Source organism: Canis lupus, chromosome 12 (genome assembly GCF_003254725.2).
Source record: "Canis lupus dingo isolate Sandy chromosome 12, ASM325472v2, whole genome shotgun sequence".
Lineage (NCBI taxonomy): Eukaryota > Metazoa > Chordata > Mammalia > Carnivora > Canidae > Canis > Canis lupus.
In genome coordinates this window covers 52,474,759-52,490,295 of record NC_064254.1, presented here as the reverse complement: position 1 = coordinate 52,490,295, position 15,537 = coordinate 52,474,759, and the positions used below count along the sequence as shown (strand labels likewise).

General features: G+C 31.5%; 1 protein-coding gene across 5 annotated transcripts in view; it reads left to right on the top strand.

Moving 5' to 3' along the window:
- Positions 1 to 15,537, top strand: part of EPHA7 (EPH receptor A7) — a 170,083-nt gene that overhangs the window by 9,719 nt on the left and 144,827 nt on the right. The gene's annotated exons all lie outside the window — the stretch shown is intronic.

Below are 15,537 nucleotides of genomic sequence, written 5' to 3'. Positions count from 1 at the left end.
ATTTCTAAACTTTCAGAATTTTTTTAATAACTACTAAAACTTTGGTACAAAAATCATCAAATTTCACTTGATAAATCTCTGAGGTTACTTCTGCCAAAGCCATCTTTCTTTTCTGGACTAAATAATAAAATGAATGCTTTTCTGATAAGTCATGTTATCGTGGACCACCTTTTTTGTGGAAGTGGGCCAAAGCAAAGCTTTAGTTATTCTAATACATCAGTTGGACATTCCCTATGTTTTAAAACAATAAGAGCATACGAATTAGTGAACCTTTTCCTTTATTTGGCAAAACAGGATTTTTTTCTTATATACTATTTTGTAGTCATTATAATTGCCCAGTATTTTTCTATTTAAAACTATGTCACATCGACCTTCAAAATTGATAGATATTTTTCTATTTGTGGATATCCCAAAATATTCTATAATAAGGTTATATTATTTATATATGATTTAATTTATAAGTTATAGAACAAAATACATTCCCAAAATAACTTTTATATACTCTTTGTACTTCAAAGCCAGCAACATAGTTTAAATAATTGCAAATCCTAATTTAGAGGGGACTGGAGCTAACAGTAGTAACTTACTCTTTGGAAATACTCTTCCATCTGCTTGTATATACTAGTTTATTTAATGAGGTAGATTTCATTATATATGTTTTATAGGACAAAAAATATTGGCACTATCAAGGGTAAACTGCTTGCTTGTCGTTACTTTAGGAAATAATATCTGTCTTAGCTTAGAATCAAATTCAGGGCATTCTGATTCCCGAGCTTGGACTTTTAGCTACAATATTGACCTGGTTTCTGCACAAAGCAAAGAGAATCCTGGCAAATACTCTGAACTGAACTCACATGTCTTGGTCTTATTAATTTGGTAAATGAAACATTACTTTCTCATAAAATTCCTTTCTAACAGAATAGTTAAAGAAAAAAATGGTCTTAAAAAAATATTTAGGGATACCTGGGTGGCTCAGTGGTTGAGTGTCTGCCTTCAGCTCAGGGTGTGATCCTAAAGTCTGGGAATTGAGTCCCACATCAGGCTCCCTGCATGGAGCCTGCTTCTCTCTCTGGCTACGTCTCTGCCTCTCTCTCTGTGTGTCTCTCAGGAATAAATAAATGAAATCTTTTTTTTTTTTTTTTTTAATAAATGAAATCTTAAAAAAATATTTAGATCTGTGTTGTCCAACATGGTAACTAGGAGCCACACATGGCTCTTAGGGTCCTAAAATTGGCTATTCTAAATTGAGATGTACTATAAGTAAAATTTGCAAACTGAATTTCAGTGGCTTAGTAGAAAAAAAAAGAATGTGACATATCATTAATAATTTTTATACTGCTTACATGTTGAAAGAATCATACTTTAGATAGGCCGGGTTAAATAAATTATAATATTAAAATTAATTTTAATTGTTTCTTTTCTTTTTAATGTGGGTTTTAGAAATTTAAAAATTACATACTTATATATTATATTGTCCAATATATAAGTTATAAGTCAAATAAATTGTTTATCACATAACTTTCTTAATTATATATATATATATATTGGATAATATATTGGACAATATATTACATTGTCCAACTAAATAGTTAAATAAACTATATAGATAAACGGAACAAATATACTTCTCTATCCTGATTGAAGAATTAAATACTTCATGTGGAGTGGATGGCTGCTAGCATGTAAAGTACTGAGGACCCAGCACTCAATTATCATCCATGCTATAACTAATGTTGTGAAGTGAACTCTGGGCAAAACAAACAGATGCTATAGGTTCAGGTTCTATAGGCCAGTTTAGCAACTTCCTTTGACACCCCTGTGAAGGAGTAAAACCTGTCCTACCCAACTGTCTTCTTACCCTATCCCTTATGCTGGTAGAATTTCTTATTGAGTAGATCACCCTGCAGGTTCCATATATGTGGAAATAAAAAACTATTGAAAATTTATCAGTATTCGTAGGTGGAATCCTATACCACTGGGGAAGTGTCGAAATCTTCTTAGTGAACTAATCAATTCAATGAAAGGCAATATTCTTATTGACTGAAAGTTAACAACAATTACTTATAATAAGAAAATTTAAGAAAATACTATTACATGATAGCTGTAAAAACAGCTAGTTTGAATAGTATGTTGATTTTTGAATGATGTGAAAGTGGAATTTAAACTTTCGCACTATTAAAAATGGGAAACATAGTAGATAAAGTGAGAATATATATAAAAATGCCCAAATAAATCTGTCTAAGAAAAGTCTAGGAAATAACGGTAAAGTTCCTCCTGCCCTTTTAAGGCTTAAAGATTTTTAAAGAAAATTACTGTGTTTTTTGTATTATTTTGTGTAATTTAATCTAAATGATTTTTGCATTTATTAAAAACAAACAGGAACTATTTGATTTTTATACTTACAAATATAGAACTTAGTAAGAAAAACAGTCTTTAACTACAATAGAGACATTTACTGTGAAGAAAACACTCTCAATTTCTTCCAAATCAGCAAAATAATCTCATTAAATGTGGTACTATTAAAATTATCCACATTTATTTATTTCAATTTCAAGAATTGGGACCACATTTGTGTACCAAAATCATTGTCACCTGCAAACCACACTCAGGTAGTTAAAAATAAAGTACAATGACTTCTCTGTCATATGCATTAACCCTGCATTGAAATAGATGGAATTAACTATTAAAAAGAGTTTGTTAAAAAAACTGTAATTAGTCAAGATGCCTCCTTTATGGTTGAACTGAAAGAGTATGTGTGCACTGTTATAAGTCAAGTAAATTGTTTATCACATAACTTTCTTAATTTTTAACCTTGGTGATGTTGACAAAGGAATTAAAGACCTTATACTTAACTCTGGCACTATGTTCATTTGCAAAAACACTTCCCTCCTTGGCATAATTCCAGTGCATTGCTGTGAGAGTACTTGCCTCTGGAATCAATCCAGGCCTGCCTTTATAGTATTTCTCCTGTTTCCTTTCAATGATCTTGTTAAGAGTTTGAAAACAAATTCCAGTCCCATATTGAGGAAAACTGAAGTGTTTGGGAGAGGATGCTAGTGAGTCTCTAGCCAAATGAGGGTGGTTAGCCACTTAAAGGCAAGTTTATCAAGGCACTTTGTGGAGAGGAAGTTCATGGTGATATTTCTTAGAGTATAATTTGAAATATGAATAAGTGTGAAAACTGATCACAGTTTTGATTAATTGATATGAGCTCTTTTTTCTTCATGATTTTGAAAAAATTACTCAATTTTGAGAGACAAATGTTTCTCAAGTCGGCCAATCTATGGAGAACTTCTAATTCTTTATGATAATGCTTTAATGAAGACATCTCTTCAGTCATTTAAAAATAAATAAATTCCAGTTGGTTAGCAAGCTTTTATTGTCAAAAAGTCATTTAAAAAAATTACTATGAGTTGTCGTAGCTTCTATGCACATTAGCAGGTTATATTATATTTACATATATAAATATATTCAGAAGATTAATAAAATTGTATTCTGAAATATATTTTGAAAATTTTGGAACTCTTGAATAATTTTTAATTAAAAAAATGAAAGTAGAATTTAAAAAAGTAGAATAGTATTTGTAAAGTGTGGAACATTAATATTATAACTTGGGTTTCTATGAGTGATTTTCAGTTTACACTAAATCATGTTCATTTTATCGATTAATCCTTACCACATCACTAAGAGATTGAAAGTATTATTTTTTCACTCACTCAACATATGAAGAAACTGAAACTCAAGGAAATTAGTATGTAAGAAAATTGGGTAAGAATCCAATATCCTGTTTACCAATTTAAGCCTTTTTTCCCCACTATACTACACTGCGTCCTAAAATTTGTCCTGGATTTTAACCAATGGATTCTAGTTACTGAAGAAATGGTGAAACTTTATTCTAACTAAGGTGACTCTATGCCTCAGTTGCCTGGGGTAATTGTTCTGTTAATATTGTCTCTCTTTGCTTTCCAAAGTGTTCAGATTTAGATAATAAAATATATGGTCCCCCTAACTGTAAAAAGTCCAAGAATATTACACAGTTCATATGCACATATATCAGATCATAAAGATATGATATACTTGCATTATTTATATTGCTTAATTTTGATTTTCTGAATTAAAACAAAAATTTAGGAATTTCTTTTTTGATGATGTTAATGTAAAGGAGAACTCAAATAATTTTCGATTCCTAATTTTTATTATAAGGGATTTCCCTAATAATTGCTTCTTAATACTTTATATTAATATATTAACATATGTCATTATTTTATTAGCATACAATTAATGGACATATCTATAGTTAAGTAAATGAAAACGTTTATTCAATTTGAAAGCATTGATAATATTAAAATCTGTGTTGATTAGATTTTTGAAGACCATGTTTTTTTTTTTTAAGTAGCATATAATTTGTACCATCACTTTTTATGATAACAAATGAGTCTTTATAAGATATCTTGTTTATAATTAAATATAAATAGAAAAGTAAGTTAAAGTACAGGGTTGAGAGCTCAGTTGTAGGGTCACAGAGTTTTCAAATTCTCTACAACATACCAAGTCTATAAACTAGGACAATCTCACGAAGTCTTAATTTCCTTAAGTATTAAATGGGGCTAATAAGAAGAGTACTCCCGCATAGGGTTCTTGTTAGAATTGAATGAAATAATGCATGTAAAAACCCTAAGAATAGTATCTGGGACATAGCAAATAATCAATGAATGCTTGCTATTACCTTGTTATTAATAATGCAACAAGGAGTTTGCTAAGTAAAGAAATCTTATGGCAATGACTAAATGAGGCTAGATCTCATGGGCCACAAATGGTTAAATACCCTTTAAGACAGTAATCTCATCCTTGGTAATTTTTTGGAGAAGATATTTCAAAGAAAATAATTTTTTACATAACCTTTTCTTTCTCAGCAATGTATATGACTTGAAATATTGGAAATAACCTAAATGTCTGAAGTTAAGTGCATCGCCTTGATTGAAATTAGTCCTTAAAATATCAGCAATGTGACATAGGAATTTTAAATTGCTCTCTATTAATAATTTTGAATGAGGGACACCGGGTAGCTCAGCGGTTGAGCATCTGCCTTCAGCTCAGGGCATGATCCCAGGGCCCTGGGATCAAGTTCCTCATTGGGTTCCCCACAGGGAGCCTTCTTCTCCCTCTGCTTATGTCTCTGCCTCTCTTTCTGTGTGTCTCTCAGGAATAAATAAATGGAATCTTAAAACATATAATTTTGAATGAAAAATAAAGGATAAAATTTTGCAGACATTGATATTAGAATATGCAAGATATGCATGGGGAAAGAATAGATGCAAGCATAAATAATGCAATTTATATACTGGTGGGATCGCGAGTGATCTTTTGTTCTCTGAGTTTTTAAGTTATCTTGAACATTGATATTTTTTTAACAATTATAAGTTATGCGTAACCTGGTATTTCATATAACAACAGCTTGAATTGTATCTTGAATATATGTGTTTTAAAATTAAGTTAGCATCTGTGTAAAATACAGGGCTCAGGTGATGGAGTAGTAAGCAGAAGACATAGTTTAAATAATTTAAAAGAAGGAGATTCAAAAAAAAGGAGATTCAAGGCCTTCAACAAAAGCAGGTCATAGATTTTGGGTGCTTTCTAGTTATTAATAGATAGCAAGAGATTGTTTTAAGTGTTTTCACCATATATTAATTCATTTAGTCTCAGAGGGATGTTACTATTTAATCCAGTAGGTAGGTACTATTATCACCCTGTTTAAAGTACAAAAAAATACTCCTACTGAAGTGTCACATTATTTATCTATACTATATATATTGAGATATGTGTATAAGATGTGTATATGTACATTTACGTATACATATGATATGTAGATGCAAATTCACACACACACACACACACACACTCACACACACATTTTTATGTAAGGAAACCAAAGCACAGTGAGAAGTGGGTTACGTGCCCACAATCCACATAGAGTGGTAGACTGCTATTTACTCAAAGTGGTCTGGCTCAGGAATCCTTGCCCCTACCCAATGCAGAGCTCACATCTTTAGAGATGGGCATTTTATCTATCACAGTCTTTTATAAAAATAAACGGTCTTTCTAAATCTCGAAAGTTGCTACAACTCTTAACATTTTCCTTTATTTATAATTTCAAAATACTTCTATCTCTGTCTTTCCCCACATCCTAAATATTTCATCAGTTTTGCCATTATCTTTCCTCTCCCAGTTTTTTTTTTTTCATGTGGCAGTCAGAATGCAGCTTTGTCAAACACAACACACACATTACTTTATTAATCAGAAGGTTTCAAGCTCCTCATTACCAATAAAAAATTTTGTAGTTTTCTAGGCTGGCATTTAACTCTCTTCAACTTGAATCTTCTTTTCTCTTTTTCTGTCACATATGTATCATACTCAGAGCCCCTGTTCTCCGGCCTGGTACTGATCTGTCATTCTACCGTAAGTACACTCATAGATAATTTTTATGATGCCCTATTACTTAACATTTGGCCCCACATACACAGAAAAAATAAAACCCATCAGGGCCTCTCACAGTTATTGTATCTTAATCCTGCACATTCCCAAATTCTTCAATGACCTTTCTCTTCCAGATTCTGATAGCAGTTACTGGTAGTAACACTCTCTGGTACTTAACATGCCTTGCTTCTACCTGCAGTGCTAGCTAGCTTGTGCCAGCAGGTTGAAATTTTGCCTTTCCTTACAATTTCAAGTTAAATGCCTCATATTCCCTTTTAGATCACCTCTTTTTGTGGATACTTATAAAATACTTTGCACTTTCCCTGTGGGAATCATCGTAGGAAATCTGATTTTAATCTTTATTTGTCATTCCTTTTATAGCTTCTAAGCTCCTTAACAATCAAAACTTATGGTTTTTTCCTACCAGCCATTGTACCCACCTAAGTACAGTTCTTATACCACCTTAGTCTTCCAGTAAATGTTTTTCAGCTTTCTTAAAGAATTAATCATACACTGCCCACTTCCAAGGCAAATATTTTTTAAATTTCATATTCATATAACTATTTAATTTCTTGCCATATATGGCTAGCTTCTGTTATTAGCCTTAAACCTGATGAGTATGAGAACCCTTTATTCTGTTTTGTTCTCCTTATAGCATAGCAAGATGATATGCTAATCATTAGAAAACCTGGGTGGGAGTCTGCTTCAGATATGGAATTTATTTCTGTGAATAATAAAACTATTTTTCTTTGTTCATTGTCATATTTTCATTCTCTGTCTCTTTGTGTCTTTCTTTAAATTTCTGCTTCTCCCTCCTCTGATGGATTGAAAGCTAGTCCTGTTACTAATATATGTGTTTTGAGAAATATTTAGTTCCAAGAGCCTGGTAACATTTTCTTAAATAAGAAGGACTTGGGGCATGTGGGTGGTTCGGTCAGAAGAGCATGCAACTCTTGATCTCGAAGTTGTGACTTTGAGCCCCACATTGGGTATAGATATTACTAAAAGAAAATAAATAGACTTAAAAAAAAGAAACTCTTGAAGTATATTTATGTTGATCTTACATGGGAAAGTGATTTTTATAAGATTATTTTGCTTCCAAATTATATACTATAAATATTATCTTGAATTGCCAAACAAAATGAAATAATAGAAACAAACCTGAAAAATCAACCCCTAAGCTAATATTATACTCTGTTCTACAAATCAGGAATTATATAAATTGGGTATCATGTCCATATATATTTCTATTTGAGTTATAACTACATTACAGATTTTTTATACTCTTCAATCATTCACTCTCAGAAGCTCGTGATACTTGTTTAAGGCATTTTTGAACAGGTAATGTATGTAGATCTGCAATGAGTGCCATACCTGTGCTCCTGTCTCACAGGGCCTTTTTCTAGTGTACCTACTGTTAGCATTTTTTTCTGTCCTTTACAGAGATATGTGCTCATTAGTCTTTAAAAATACAGATAAATATCATGATCATAGTTAAATTAGAATCATACTATAATTTCCTACCAGGACATTGTAGACTTCACTTAAAATTATACTGCTTTTTACTAATCTTCATTCATCTTTGTATGTACCCACTGTGCATGGAACATGGTAACTACTCACTACAGAAAGGACAGGAAGAAGGAAGATCTGAAGTGAGGGAAAATTAAGGGAGCAAGGAAATATGAAATTAATGTATAGAATTTATACCTTTCTATGATTTATATGACTTCAGAACCTTTCTAATTATCCTAACTTTGGCAAGTATATGGTCAATCTTTTATATTTCGGTGGAAGCTTAAATTGTCATTAATTTCTGGCAGGCAGTGTCATAATGCAAATCAATGATACCTGATAATTTTATATTTGGTTTGATTTCTGTATCTAACTCTAGCCATTTCCTCTAAGATTATTATCACTATAATTACAACCCACAAAATATTTTCTTTATGATGATATTGTGTATAATATAGTTATTTTGTGCAAATAATATTTTTTTTCATGGGAGAAATCTGACCTAGCTATACTTTTGATATTTTCCTCTGTGTATAAAAATCTGATGCATGATTCAGAGAGGAACGTTTCAGAAAGTCTCTTTATTCTAATTTCCCTCACATTTAATAGAATTTAGTTATCGCATCATCTGCAAAATACCTTAGTAATTTAGTTTATGGAGGCATGTCTTTATTAGGATAGTCATGTCGTGTTATTATGTGAAAAGTAGGTTTTGTGCCTATATAATTTGAGGTTTTAAAAAATCTGATAACAAAAGCAATTCAGCTTTGAGTTTAGGTCAAACTAATGAATTATAAACATAACTTTTTGCTTTCTACCTGTGATATCAACTTTGTTAAAGATTGTAACATCTGTGTATATATATCGTAGTATTTTCCCCATCTAACAGCTTGTCACGGGAACACAGAGTAAGATAAACCTTAGTTGAAGTAAATGTGTATTTTTTCTTTCAAATTCTGTGGTCTTATGAACAAGTATGGAAGGTTTATTATTCGGTTTACTTTGTTTAGTCTGGGGTCAATGAATGATACAGAAAACCAGGGAAAATATATTCTAGGGTATAGGAGTGTGAAAATATTTTTCAAGGTTATGTTTTTTGTGTTGTGGGTTTTGAATTTTTTCATTTGAAATGAAAAAATTACTGTTGATGATAATATCTCTTGCTTCTAAGAGAAAACCCAGGAGGCTTTGAATGGACACATACTGTATTTTATATTTAGGTTCAACTAGAACCTAGTTTAGCTTCTCACTTAGGATATTAGCTTCTGACCTGCACTGAAGCCATTAACACTAAATTACAGCCTTTTATTGAAAACCTATATTTGGTGAAGGGAACACCACGGTGGTTTTATTAATAAAATAGACAATCGGATATAATTATTATCTGCATATTTTGCATTTTTCACTTATTAGAGTTGGTTAACAATCTATTAGGTTAGTATTACCTACTTTGCTTTTTAAGAACATTCTATAACAGAGTAGGATAAGAGAGGGATTAAGGATGGGAGTGGAAGGTATGGAGGGATAGAATATATCTAAAGAATCACTAGATATAATAAAAGTTTATTCTAAGAAAAAGAAGCTGAATATTAGTGACTTTACTATACTACTCTGTATTTTCCAGTGATTTTTATGTTCTGTGTTTATTTAGTAGTTTACTATTATTAGCTAAACTGGTTCCCGTTTAGACAATGACATCTAATGGCATTAAGTTCCCTAATGACATTAACGAATGACCTTAATTTAAACTAGTAGAATGCTGAAATAAATAAACCTGATTGATTTTAAAACCATTTCTTCATATCTATTACATTTCACAGGCAAAATAACTTATACTACACAGTGCTCCTATTTCACTTGACCTTTTCCTATAAAGTACTTTTATCCTTGAAAAGAGATGTGAGATAGGACAGGCACCTTACTACTCAAATATATAAATTCATTATAACAAAACTGTTCTGTGGACATTCTTGCACTCCTTGAGGGTATAATCCTTTCCAAGACAATTAGAATTATCAATTCTTGGAGTTTGAGTGTACCTTAAAGATTATAAAAAATAAATTAGAGGGTTTTTCTCTCTCTCTCTCTTTTTTTTAATAAGTGGGACAACTAAAGACCTCATTTATAGTTCTAACAGTTCATTCATGGCAGATCCCAAAGTGAAATCAGAACTTACTCTTTCCTTTTTTTTTCTAAGTTGACATTACAGACAACACATACATACGCACACACATACGTATATATGTATGTATACATATACAGATGCATGCACACGCACACACGCCCATTAACTGCTCACCTCTACCTGCCTCAAGGGTAAAAAAGCATAAGTCAATATAAGGGAATAAAAAATTAAGTTTATTTTTTCCTTGACCCATTTTTAGATTTCTAAATTGCTCTGCACTAATATTTTAATTTGTAAGTGCTGAATAGTTAAGTCTTCCTTCTCTGTGGAAATCTCAATTGACTTTTACAAGGAGGCTGAAAACTCTTACAGGATATTCTTGGATTACTGCATATTCAAAAAAGAAAAAAAAAAAAACAAAAGCTACTTTAGCAATGTCATTAAATTTTCCTTCACAAAGAGTAACATAAACTAATGTTACTTCTTTATTTTTAAGTAGGTTGTTTCAGGTTTCCTCTGCCATTTAAGAAAGTAAAGTCCTATTTTATTCTTTCTTTTGCTTTTTTTTTTTTTTTAATGTCCAATTCTTTTATTTTACCAGCTCTTAGGAAGGTGAATTTTTAGCAATTAACAAATTTTGGATATTGTGACAATTGTATATAAATGTGCTTCAACACAGGATAGTGGACACCTCTTACATTACCAGAAACCTAGAATTTGGAAGGAAGTAGAGACTCTGCCATTTAACCTAGATTTCTGACTGGATGTCTTCTGAGAAACCTTCTTCAGACCTTAGCCCCTTGGACCCTGCAAGGGCAGAGGGACAGTCAGACTTTTGCAAAATCTATTTCTCAAACTGACCTTTAAAATTAAAACATACTAAGCTTAGGCATTCAAGTTGTGACCTAGAGCTGGGAAAACATGTGGCTCCAAGCTTAATATGTTGAGATAGTATTTTAGTTTGCAAATGAAACCTGATAGGAACTTTTAAAGTTTGCTATTTCAGCCATGCTCCTTGCTGTTTCTCATGTTTATTCTGCACAAACGTTATGTACAAGAATACTGTGTTATTCAAGGCTGAACATAATGGTTAGATCATTTTACTGCTTCTTAACTTTTTCCAATATAACAACATTGCTGTTCACTTCAAATTTCAAACAGCTCTCTTGTTGATTTTCAAGATTATCTACGAGGCTATCCCAGTATGTGTAGCCATCTTTCTTTCTAATATCCTTCCTCTTTTTTTTTTTTTAATCCTTCCTCTTTAAATGTGGTAAAGTAGATGTTCTTTCCCATCTCCACTTCCCTCTCTTTTCTTCTTTTTTTCTCCTCCACATCTTTTCCCACAGTGTTGTAGACTTTGGCAATAGCTTTTCATTTACTTTTTAGAAAATTCTATGCTATTCCCTGGATTGAAACTTTTCAGGGCAAACCTCCCCATCTACCAAGTGCATTAAAATAGTGAAGGTATTACCCACTCCGTGTTTTCACTTATTGAATCTATGCATATAGTTGGCAACATTATGTCTTTTTGCCTTCCTTACGTGACAGTGATTTCACATATTATAATTTCATGCTATGCATATCAATTCAAACATCTTAAACCTTATTAAAAACTATTATTCATTATTGTTGCAAAATTTTAATCTAATGGTGGCATACCTTTGTGTTTTGAACTACTCTCTATCCTTTTATGTTTTGAATAGAAATCTTAATTAGATATAAAAGGAAATCTATTTTTTAAACCTTTTCAAATCATCAATAGTGTTCATTATTTACAAAAATTTATAAAATTAAGCTTTTAATATTAAATTAAGAAGAGAGTTTCATAATGGGAAGGTAAAATGGTCAATTTAAAAATAAAAAATCACAAGTCATAATATGTGGCAAATCTTTTATAATCTGAATTCTAACTTTTTTTTTTTTTTTTTTTTTTACTAAACTAAGAAAATAAACTATAGTTTGATCAATGCTGGAGGTTATCATCCCTTTTGTAATGTTTGGACTGCGACTGTATAATTCTAGAATTATCATGTCAGTGTCAAAAAGGAATTTAGTCAAGTATATATGAATGTTTAATTAAAGTTCTTAATTCTTATTTTTCAAAAAGCTATAACAGTTTTGTTATGGTATGAGAAAGGGAGATGGGGACTTAACAACAAAGGAGAGTTAGTAATAACTTAAATAGTTTTTCCCACCAGGAAGGAAGATTAAGGGTGAATACAAAGACGAGCAAGGTTAGGATACTGCCACAACTTCTTCCGATCTTTAGTTTTTTAAAGATTTTCTGTCATCAAATACTCTATCGTAGAGACAACAAACTACGTGTTAGGTCCGTAAAAGACAGCATAAATATTCAGGGGCCTGTGAATACAGCTCATTGAAGCTTATATGATACAAGCTGCGACAAGGTTGACTTGTTGAAAAGCAAAATACAAATGTATACCAGAGTTCACATTAAGCACATCTTTTATTGCAGCCACTTGCTTTTGTTTTTGCTTGCGTATTTTTTTTTACCATTGCCTAATGAATTAGATGAGAAACAAACACCCCCCCCAAACAAAAAAACAAATCTGCTTTTGCATATAGGCTAATCTACACTGAAAATAATATACATCGTATTCATATAAACCTAAAGGGCATACTTATTTATTATTCATTAATGTCAATAGATAACTGACTGTCACTGGCAGTCAGAGTGGATTCTGACAGAATGTTGACATTGATTGACGGACATGCTCCTGAGGATCTTCATAGGCATACTGCTTGGGTCAGTTGAACACATAAAACCATCCTGGACCCAGATTGGGCATGAGGAGTCTTACTGGTATTTTTATTTTTAAAAAACATTGCATAGTCTGAAGAACTCATCAGGTCTTAATATTAATCTTAGTTGTTTAGTGCCATAATTATCAAATTAAAGTAGTAACTGATTTGATTTTTTTAAAAAATCAGGTTCCTGATCCTTCTGGCTCACATCCTAGAGGCAGAATGTTGACTTTGTTCATTCTCTCCTCTAGAAAAAGAAGTGAAAAAATATATATATATGTATAGAGAGAGGCTGATAGTTGCTTCATGCATACATACTTGAAATTATTGGCATTGTATTGAGGGAATACTATTCAATTTAGAGAATAAAAGCTAAAAGTCACTGATGTACAGTCTATATGATATTAAAAATAAAAGGAAGCTGTGTTCTTGAAGTTTTTTTCCTTAAATCGTCTCAACACTATATTTTTAAGTGGATTCCTCAGCTTTGATAAGTATACTCATTTTAATGAGAGTTGTTAATAATTTATCTAGAGCAAAATGTTTGGCTATGGAGATTTTAATAAATAGTTACTTTCAACTGTAATTTGCTAATTTTCTCAATTTGGATGAAAGCATTAACACTAAAAATAATAGGCAGAATTTCAGAATCTTTGAATAGAGGCTTAATATTTTTATTTCAGAGTACAAGAAAATGATCACATTATATTTTGTCTGCAGTTTAACAAAAGGGTTAACTTGAGATACAATTGGTATATCCTTATCTTCATTTTTGTATAATTTATTTTTATTTTTAGTTCTCTCTTTTTGTACTGAGATCACTATATTTTACATACATATATATTTATTAGTTAACTGCAATTCCATCTATGCCAATATGTTAAATTATATTTTGCATGGAATAAATAATGCTGACAGTTACATATTATAATATTTTAGAGCGTCTGAGTTATCCACACATACTCAAAATAGTCATTTCTCGTAAAATGTGTTACATGTAAATCTGTTTGTAAGAACTTTTCATCATTTTAGCATATGTGTTTTAGAACATTTGAATTTGAGGTTAGGTAATTTCTTTCGGATTACTCAAATATCAATAACAAATCTCTAACATATTAAAATAGCTCACAGCCAGGATCTCAAAGCAACATGTAATTTATTATATCATTACAGCATCTTTGTTATATATTAAATATTTTATATATATTTTTTAGTCAGAGAAGGCCATATTTCACAGTGTCAGCCAGTAGTACAAAGCAAAATGGAAAAATTATATGGAATAGAATCATATAGAATGAAAATCATATAGAATATTTTTGGGTATATTTGTTTTAAAATATGGTTGTCGGTAACTACTTACATAAAATGAAAAGTACTTTCTTTCCTACCTGCTGACTAGTTCCACATAACGTATTTTACATATATTAGTCATCAAATAGGCATGAGATTTTGACTTTCCATTTAGAAGTATACCATGAGATTATCTAAGGGTTAATTCCTTCAGACAGATGACATATCACTTTCATTAAAATGACATTGGGAAACTGAGATAAATAGTTCAACATTTTCTGTGCTGACATGATGTTTGCCTGTCTGACTGCATCCTTTCCAATAGACAGCAAAGACGCAATTACAAAAAAAGACATCTGTGCCAAGGTTTAGCTAGCCAAAAAGGGCAAGCTCTTGTGTTTAAAAGGTAGAGAATCCAATCGATGAAAATGTCTGGACCTGTTAGCACCAATAAAGCTGAAGGCCACTGGGAAGCTCAGAGAGGGTCTTTTGTTGTGGAGATAGAAAGAGACCCAAACTATGACACTTTAGGGGAGCAGGGTCAGCAAAGAAGATCATCCATCTTCTTCAGTGGCAGCTCTCTGTCAGATTCTAACCCGGCTCAGTAGAGGAACTAAGCCTCTCCTGTTGACACCAACTGATTCTCAGCCAAGTGTAAATGAAGCTAATATTCACTGACCTTATGCATAGCAAATGAAGCCCTGTGTGTCATTTGAGAAATAATGTTTTCTGACACTTCAAAAAGTGAATGATGGACAGAATGTGTGTGTGTGTGTGTGTGTGTGTGTGTGTGTCAAGTAAGCAAATATATATCCTTTCGCTCCTCCATATTTTTAGTTGATTTTCACAATAGCCACAGATTTACCATTTAGACACCAATTTAGCTTTGTATTATTTTCATTTACATGTCATGACACTTTATATGCAGAGCTTGACTGTGCTGTAGACAAGCTCTTATTTGGCTTCTTTAGTCTTTGTGACAGTGCCTTGTCACAGGAAAAGAAGATTGAGTTTTCACTAATAAAATATGTAAATTTCCAGAAAATTCTGAGTTACTAGTTTGCATTTAAAACATAATGAAACAATATATTTCTTTGTGATTATAAAAAGTGGAATGGTCTCCTTAAAGACTAAGACAGAAAGGCTAGATTTTGTTATTTTTACAGCATTGTCTATAAGCACCTTTTTTTCCTAGTTAGCAATTTATGTTGCAATCTAATAGTCTTTCTTTGTCTATAAATCAAGATTTTCATATATTTTGCTTACTGAGATTACACTTTAAATTGTATAGTGTGCATTTTTCACTCTGAAGTATTTTTCATAGTACTTAAAAAATTCTCGCAAAAATGAAGGTTAACATGTAC